General features: G+C 43.0%; 1 long non-coding RNA gene across 1 annotated transcript; it reads left to right on the top strand.

Moving 5' to 3' along the window:
* The first annotated feature begins 393 nt into the window (after positions 1 to 393).
* On the top strand, positions 394 to 2,581 carry LOC123117007 (uncharacterized). The gene is made up of 3 exons (XR_006457256.1): positions 394 to 730; positions 1,783 to 1,981; positions 2,058 to 2,581. It is a non-coding gene; the product is annotated as an uncharacterized lncRNA (long non-coding RNA).
* The last annotated feature ends 6,589 nt before the right edge of the window (positions 2,582 to 9,170 follow it).

The raw sequence follows: 9,170 nt of genomic DNA on the forward strand, positions 1-9,170 counted from the left end.
CGGAAGTTATGTGCACAAAAGAGGAGAACGATTCGATGTAGCGTTAGGATTGAGGGTAATTAACTACGTATGGAGACATAGAGACCTTGAACGTGCATGTGTGAGAGGTATACATGTATACGTGGGATGTGTGTGTGCGCGCGCATGATCGAGATAAAAGAAAGAAGACATTAAGGAAGTAAAACTGAACCTAATCCCTGGCCTCTCACGTCATTAGCGATATCAGCCGTCCGATTTCATGTCAGAGTCATTTCTGGTCGTCGGATTGGATTGTTACCGCTAAATGGGCCGGCTGTCCTGAAGGGCAGCTACTCCGGTGGAAAAATCGCAGCATTCTGGTTAATTTGGCCGGCCAACCGAGTGAAGCCCACATATCCATCCAACCGTACGAGAGACACTTTCACCCATCATCTCTCACACTGCCTCGTGAACCCTAACGGAGGCACCCAGTCTACAGGGGGCCGAAAGCATGGCGCGGCGGCGGTGTCGCCTCTCCTCCTATCCCGACCTCGCGCGGCAACCCCTTCCGCCACTTATCAGCCCGCCCAGTGCGTTGCCACCTCTCCATTGACCCCGACCAAGCGGTGGAACCTACCGCGACTCGTCGATTTGCCCGGTGGCGGCGCTGAATGCACCAGCATCCCCAGGATCTCTGCTGTCCAAGACGGCAACCATGCTTTCGGCCTACTCCTCGCCAGTCGTGCCTTCCCCTGGTGGTGCGAGCAGGATGGTAAGTTGTTCTCTCACCATGGTTTGGCCTCCTGTCGTGATGTATATCTGTGCTCGAGCTGAGTCCTGATAGCTACTGGCCCTCCCTCTTGTCCCTCCTCACATGCGCACACAACACACGCGAGGTGGATTAAATTCACTGGGACACACAGGAAGCAGAGGAAAAGCAGAGTAGTATAGGTTCAGAGAGAGAGAGACAAGTTTTCTATTTAGGCAACGGATGCCTTTCTTTTTGTTTTGTTTTTTTCCGCTGTAACAGATACAACAATTGAGCCGAGCAACGATGCCCACTCTTATTTATACACGATCTTAATCACTGCTAGGGACCGACTTGGCTGCAACATATGCAGTCAATACACTAATCCTAGACTAGCCAAACCTGAATTGTCCACGAACACACACAGGTTGCAAGGCTAAAATGCACACAATCACATGACAATGTTCACATTGCACTAACAACTGTTTAACTACTGTCAGTTTTAAGCCAACAAGGCCACTATGCCAAGATCAGTTGTAGCCACTTAAGCTCAGCAGTAATGTCCTTTTCTTTGGGTGAGGCAAAATTTGTGCTGGATTTTAGAAAATAGAACATTCTTGTCAGTGATAACATGAGATCTGGTCACATGATGTGGTTCTTCTAATCAAGGAAGCCATGACTTGTGAGGATTATATATGCTTTATTGATGTTTCTAGATGTGGGCATAATTATGATCATAAGTTTGTAACTTTAACCTTGTCAGTACGTAACATCTTTAGCATATGAATAACAAAGCTCAAAGTTCTAGAGGTACATATCTCTTTTGTTATATTTGCGCGACACCAGTTTGGACTTTCAATTATTTCCACCTGCTATGTTTACTTTTTATATCATCTATCAATTATTAGAATTGTCATCTCCTCTAGCTAACTTTTGTGGGTATAGTTTATACAAGTTTTAAAATGTGCGGTAGGAATAGTTTTTTGCCATCTTGTGACCCACAATTGGCAACTAATGTCAAAACCATCACTATTACTTTGTAACCGAGTCAAATTATCATTTTGTCTTAATGATAGAGTAGAGAGTTGAAGCTATCTAAGTATACCCAAGGGATCTGAAATTTACATCAAATGGTTCAAGAGCTGGCACCTCCTCCCCCACGCATGCTCATTGCAGCATGGGAAGGCCACGCGCGACGGTGTTGCTGCTGGGGAGATTAGTGACGAGGGTGGCTGGGAAAAACAAAATCATGGTGTGGAACTGAATTTATTCTAGGTATGTTTTTTCCGCTTCTCAAGTCCATCTCAATCCCCGTCCATATTTCCTTACTTTTTCTCTTGATTCTTTATAGGTTAGGTCAATGAGGGTTTATAACTTGGTACAAAGTTTCGCGAGGACTCAGCTTCTTGGGATGCAGAAGGGAAAGTTAAGTTGATATTTCTTAATTAATGAAAAACATGTCAAGAGGAACATGTGTCCTTATATAGGTACTATTCGAGAGATGGTTCTATCATGCGTAGTTAAAACTTGCCTATTGACAAACAATCACCTGCTGCAAATGATGCATGGGTGTTGCAGATCATGCATCATGGGTATTTGCTTCTAATATGATGATTCAATCATTCTACTTTTGGTCCAATGGCAAGGATACACTGACTCTGATTCTTTTTTGAGTTTCTATGGACATTGCTTGATCTGGATTACGATAAGAGATCAATTGTTAAGGCTGTACCGAACCACGTATTTATTACTGAGCAGTACTATAGTCTCTTAGTTATGCTTTTAAAAGTAAATTTCATGTCTACCAATGATTAGAGATTTTAGAAAACCTTAGGCAGAAGCTTTCTTGCCAAAGAAAGGCCCTTCAGAAGCTACTACATGTATATGCTCACATCTTGCGTACTTTATTTTTGTAACTTTTTGCGGTTTATTTACATGTAAGTTTTGTTGTCTATTTAATTAGTTATTTGTCTTCTGGATTGTACAAATGACTTTAGCTGATATGATGTACACATATTCACATGGATTGTTCCAAGACACCTGAAAACCATTAGTCAATCTAGACATCAGAAAACAAAGATGAAGCATTTATATATACCCTTTATTTTGTTGCACATAAGGATAATCATGGATGGTTTTCTTTCCTTGTGGAAATTATTATGATGATCATTCATCAAAGGTGCACACATCCATGATTTTCTTCTTATAAAGCTGTAAAGCATGTTCATAGTAGTCAGGTGATGCTGTTTAAGTTAAAGTGAGAGGTATTGCGTCAATTTATTTTTTGACCTTTTCATTTAAGGTAGCCATAAGCTACAAATGGACATCTAACATTGTATGCACAAACTTCTATGAAACAACTTTTGTTAGATTATTTTATGCTTTTGAATACTTTATAATTCAATTATGTTTACCTTTTGTCTCCTTGCATTTATACTTTTATAGAAAATTCCTATATTTTTTCACCCAAATAGATGGGCGCAACAACGCGCGCCAATAATGATCTAGTAAGTCATAAGATCAACGACATGGGAGAGACGGATCGGTATGACAATATGCATGCATGTGAGAATGCAGGGAAGAAGGCCCGACAATTGAGCATGTGTTTTTGTCTTTAAGAGATAGTGGCGTGGGCTGGAGCATGCATCTATGGCGAGCAGAGGGAGTGAGGCACAATGATTGTGCAAAAGAGATCAACCTATAAATGCATATGTATGGAGAGACATATATAGTGTGGGTGATAGGAAGCAAGACTCCGTGCGAGAAAGCAATGTTGACGGAGAAACTACAGATAGATACAGAGATGGAGATGCTAGCTAGAGGGACATCTGCTAGTTTGGGTGATGGAGATGACCGCCGGGTGGTTCAGAGGGTGAAGTTATATATGTGTGTGAGAGGGCACTTGACTGCATGCAGAGAGAAACATATGTAGTGTGCGTGATAGGAATCAAGAGTGAGGGCGAGAAAGAAGGTTGATGGAGAAACAGATAAATAGAAAGATAAAGATGCTAGCTAGTGTGCATTAGAGATAGGAGTCGAGTGGATCAGAAGGCTGAGTTATGTGTGTGGGCGTGAGAGAGATAGAGAGAGGGTGCATGTGAGTCACATACAAGCAGATATCAGAGAGAAATGAGATCCCGAGAGACAGAGTTTTGTGTCTGCGAGAGAGAAAGATATTTCACAACGAGAGTGATAGCTAGAGAGACATATGCGGGAACGCAAGATATATCTAGGGAGAGAGAGTGTGTGTGAGCGGCATACAAGAGAACAATGGAGAAATATGAAACCCTGGGAGACAGAGTTTGTGTTTGTGTGTGAGAAAGAGATATTTAAGAGGAAGAGTCATAGGTTCTCATATCTAAGGAGCGAAAGACATCTCTGTATGAGGGGTGTGCGAGTGGCACACATGGGAATAGTAGAGAGAAATGAGACCCCGGGAGACAAAGTTTTGTGTTTGTGTGAGAGAAAGAGATTCCACATGGAGAATCATAGTTAGAGACACATAGCAGGGAGCGAGATATACTTAGAGAGAGATAGAGTGATGAAGGTCGAGTGAGAGAGTACCGTCAGTGTGTTATGAAGATAAAAGATCATTGTCGACATACAGGTAGCACGAGAGATACCTGAGAGACGATGAACGTGTATAGGTCTAGAGAGATAGTCCTATATAAGCATGAGTGATAGGTATATGAGACAAATATCTGGATTAAAGGGGATTCAAATATTTAAACTGGAGATCACGATATCGATAATATCATAACGCAAATTGGTGTATCAAACATGCATACTCATTTGAATTTGGGCACACGTGTAATTTTATATAGTTTATCAATATTGGTGATCCATAGATTCTTTAATTACAAACAACGCATGGTTTACATGCAATTAATGTCTAAACGTGATTACACTATATGTTGCGTGTGTGAAACACATTATACATGTTTGAGAAGTAAAAAAATCCGCATGAAACACACATTAATTGGAGACAGTTAGCGAGGAATGCATACATTGGATTTCAACATAAAGTGGTTTCAAATATTTGAAAATCCAAATTAATGGATACAACCTTATGAATCTGAGATCATGCCATTTGTAAACCATATTTATGTATAAATGGTGTTGTGCTTTTGAAAGTATATATAAAAAATGATGTATATAGAATGTAATCCCAATTGAAAATGGATCCCGCCCGAAAAAATAGAATACAAACGGGATTAGAATTGAGTTGGCACGAGCATAAACGTGCACTCTGCAAAATTTGAACGGAGCGGGGAAAGTCGCAGTAACCGCTCGAAACCAAAATATGCGAGATGGAAATTACTACTGCCTATCCCTGCCACGCAAAGCCTATCTGCTGGATTACTATTGGTTTCGATAGGGGTAGGTTTGTAATTTCACCCAAATGTGACGTAACCGCCTCTCACCAGGATTCATACACGGTGGGCGCCAAAACACAGTGTGTCCTCGGTCAAAATCGACTCCCTCCCCGATTCATATTCATATACACGATGGGCGCCAAAAACAAACTCCCGTCGGCAAATATTCGGTGTATGTGAGATTACCGTCCTATCCCCAACCGACTAATGTTGCTGTGATGTAGTAGAAATTTGAAACGGGGGCTAAGTTTGTAAATTTCCTTGCGCTTGAGACAAGCGCGCCCTGAATACATGGTTCCCCCCTTCCTTTCTACCTCCCTTTTCTCCATTCGTACTCCGTGGGCGCCAAAACACCCTCTCCACCCCACCCTCCTCCGTCCGCCGCCGCCCGCCACCCCATCCACCGCCGTCCTCCTCCACCATGCCGGAGCTGATATGCCGACACCGCCGTCCATTATAAGAGATCGACCTCTCTCATCCACGACTTTGGACCGGGATCCTTGCATCCCGTCCTCTCGCTTCATCCCCGCCGTCGTCCACCTTGCCGGCTCCGCTCCTACGACCGTCTCGTCCACCGTGCCCCACCGCCACCGTCTACCCTCCTAGATCTGGTTCCACGCTGCCGACAGCCATCGCTACCGCAGCACCATCAAATTCTCAACAGATGCATACACGGCGCCGCACCAGAGGCGGTACTCTTTCGTATCTGCTCAACTTATTTATCGCAGCAAGAAAATAGATTGCCACTGCTTTACTCTGATTTCTTGTCTTGGTTGCGAAGTTGCCTTTGTCCGGTTTGCACCTTCAGATCCGCCATGGCACGCTCAACACTATACTCCCAATGCTTATGGTTTTCCCCTTTTATATTCCACACTAGTTAAATCACAGTAGACTAAATTTTTTCAGAGTTCGCCGGAGTTCGCCGGTGCGAACGAAGGGGCTCGGGTGGTTGTGGGGCCTCGCCAAATGAAGAAAACTCGACGCGGGTGGGGGTTTGGGCGGGGGTGGGGGGTGGGGGTGGCGGAGGACACAGGCGGTGGGGGCAGGTGGTCCGGCCGGCGGCCCGTGTGGTGTTCTGTATGGGAAGAATCAGAGACGAGGAAGAAGATGGGTTAGGAGACGTGGGATCTTCATCCAACCGCCTGAAATGGTCGAGAGACAGCTGGGAGTTGCATTCTTAATGCGCTCTGGTTCATCATGTGTGGGCACTGCACAACCAACATTTTATTATCCAAAATCTGCTTGCTCTTCTTTACCATGTTCCTCTTCCGTTCTTCTTCAATATGTACTCTCTCTGTTCCTAAATACAAGTCTTTGTATAGATTCCACCATGGACTACATATGGAGCAAAATGAGTGAATCTACACTCTAAATGTATCTGGATACATCTGTATGTGATCCATAGTGGAAATCTCTACCAAGACTTATATTTTGGAACGGAGGGAGTTTGATAGTAGTATAGTATGTTCCTTGTACTGAAGATGAGCAGGGACATTTGAAGTGTAGAGGTCTATACGGTCGGTTGTGATGGACACTTTGAGCCTCTTTGGTTCGTAGGATCTTTTAAACATAGGAATAGGATTTGTAGTGGCCTGCCCACTTGAATCCTATAAGAACAGCAAGGAAATGCGGGGAGCCGTGTCGCCTTTGAGAGCTACACTAATATTAACAGTACCGCACCTTCACTTGAAGAGAGCTGGTATCCTAAGCCTTTCTAGACGTACCGGCAAACTAGCACATATATTCCAGCAAGTTCCGCTTTGCTGATTTTTCTGTGATGCTTAAGGTTTTCCCGTTACATCTACACTATGATCTGTGTAGCTGCTTTGTGTCGCACTAGTAGCAGTCCACTCTTGAGGGTAAACACCGCAATGACTTACAAAATTGGCACCAAGACATTGGGTGCCATTCTGGATGCAATGAAACTCCTACGCTCCTCACTTGTTGACTCTTGTTCAGAATATGATCCTAATGACTCTTGTTCAAAATTGCCACATATAGAGAGACAGCATGGAATTGCATTTCTTTGGGCGCTATGATTTATCATGAGTGGGCAACCAACATTGTATGCAATGAAGCAGAACCTCAAGAATATGCTTCCTCTTCTGTTCTTTAATATGTTCCTCTTTGTTTATTCTGTGTTTAGTATGTACAGTATGTTCCTTGTCAGGAAGGGGCGCAGGGACATCTGTAGTCAACAACTGATAGAGCTGGCCTGTACATGATCGATAGGCTTTCAATTACTAGCGGCAATACAACACCGTATTTTCAAGCCAGCTCCACTTTCCCGATTTATATATCGTGGTTATGGTGTACCCCTGTTATGTACACTATGATCTGCCATTTGCTGTGTGCTCTTGTTATCATGGTTTGGCAATAAACTCTCTATACAGTATATTATGAACCTGTCATCTGCCAGCTATCCTTACTTCTGGAGCCTATTTTTTTATGTACTTGTGCCAGATTATATAAATGCACGCACCATATTACAGCACACATGAGCTCTCTCATCAGAATCCAGTGATAGCACACAAGTGTTTACAGGGGCGCCCCTATATTAGAATATCATCTGCATTACAAAGATAATCTCACAACTATTTATGTTTTCATGGTTCTTAGATATTATACACAATTACAGTGAATATTAGAATCCGCACATCAGAAGAATATTATGGAACACTGCAATGACTTACAAAATTGGCACCAAGGCATTGAGTGCCATTCTGGAAGCAATGAAACTCATACGCTCCCCACCTGTTGACTCTTGTTCAGAATATCATCCTAATGACTATTCTAACCTCGAGGAGTCAAAGGCAGATGGCCTGTCCTGTTCACCCATCAAGGTGCCTGTTCTAATTTGGCAAGGTTTTATTGATTGCGCGTATCTTGCATATGTTGTCTTGCATTTCTTCTACTTTGTTGCACTGCCATCTGCTTAGTTTACTCATCATATAACTCGAGATGCCATGCCCATCCATTATCAATACATATTCCATCTGTCATCATACCATGTTTTTCCACTCAAATGCTGTTCTTGTGCATCAGACATCAAAAAGGAAGAGGGTGATTGCCGAACCCGAAGGAGCACCAGCAAAGTCCTTGGAAAACGTGGTGGTGCCGGAGAAATCAGACAGCGCCCCACTTATATTGGTTGTACAACCAGTGACACAAAACGTAGGACCGACTCCAGCAAACTGTACCCATGCTTCACTGGCCACACCACTAGCCCCACCACACAGGACCTGCACTCCAGCAAAAGGTATACCGATTTCATTTGCCATAGCACCAGCAGTACCACAAAAAAATCCCACTCCAGCAAAAAGTACAGCAAGTCCACCGGCCGAAGACCTATCCCAACTGCAGAGACGACCAATTCCTGCAGATTGGAACTCCATTCCATTTATTCCTAGTTTAAAAGACAATGCTTTCAATGTTGTTAGGGACTATGTGCATATATTCCCATCATGGGAAGATTATAGTGAAGACAAACACCATTTTCACATCTTCCTGTCCAACTTACGTGTAAGTGCTATTATTCATGGTTATTATTTTCCTGTTTTCTGCTGATCGAACACATCAATGATTTACATTACATTGTTGTAACTAGGAGAGGGTCAATCTGGATAGTCATGACGAGCAAAGCTTGCTTGTGCTTTTCAAGGAAGCATTGCAGCAGTATAGGTGTTACCTAAGGAAATCACACTTTGATGGCAAGTCTATAAACGAATTTCTGGTGAAGTCTCCTGTGCTAAATTTAGAAGACATTGAATGGAAAAACCTTGTTATGCACTGGTCTCATTCCCAGGATGAGGTACTGTCTATGAAACTACATGACAATTTGAACTTCTACTTTTTCACATGTGCTTTACGGATCTTTTTTTGCAGGAAATCTGCTCGAAGAAGAATTCCGGTTTGAAAAGAACGACATGATATCGCAAATATGCTGCCCGCTGCTTTGCTCTTGTTAGTACCTGTTGTCCTGTATCAGTGTACTTGCATACATACCTGGTTCATTATGTGACAGTAGTATGCATGATAGATTGCTTATCAATTGTTCGCTCGAAATTATCTGATCTGTATGAATGGTT

The sequence above is a fragment of the Triticum aestivum genome, chromosome 5B (assembly GCF_018294505.1).
Source record: "Triticum aestivum cultivar Chinese Spring chromosome 5B, IWGSC CS RefSeq v2.1, whole genome shotgun sequence".
Lineage (NCBI taxonomy): Eukaryota > Viridiplantae > Streptophyta > Magnoliopsida > Poales > Poaceae > Triticum > Triticum aestivum.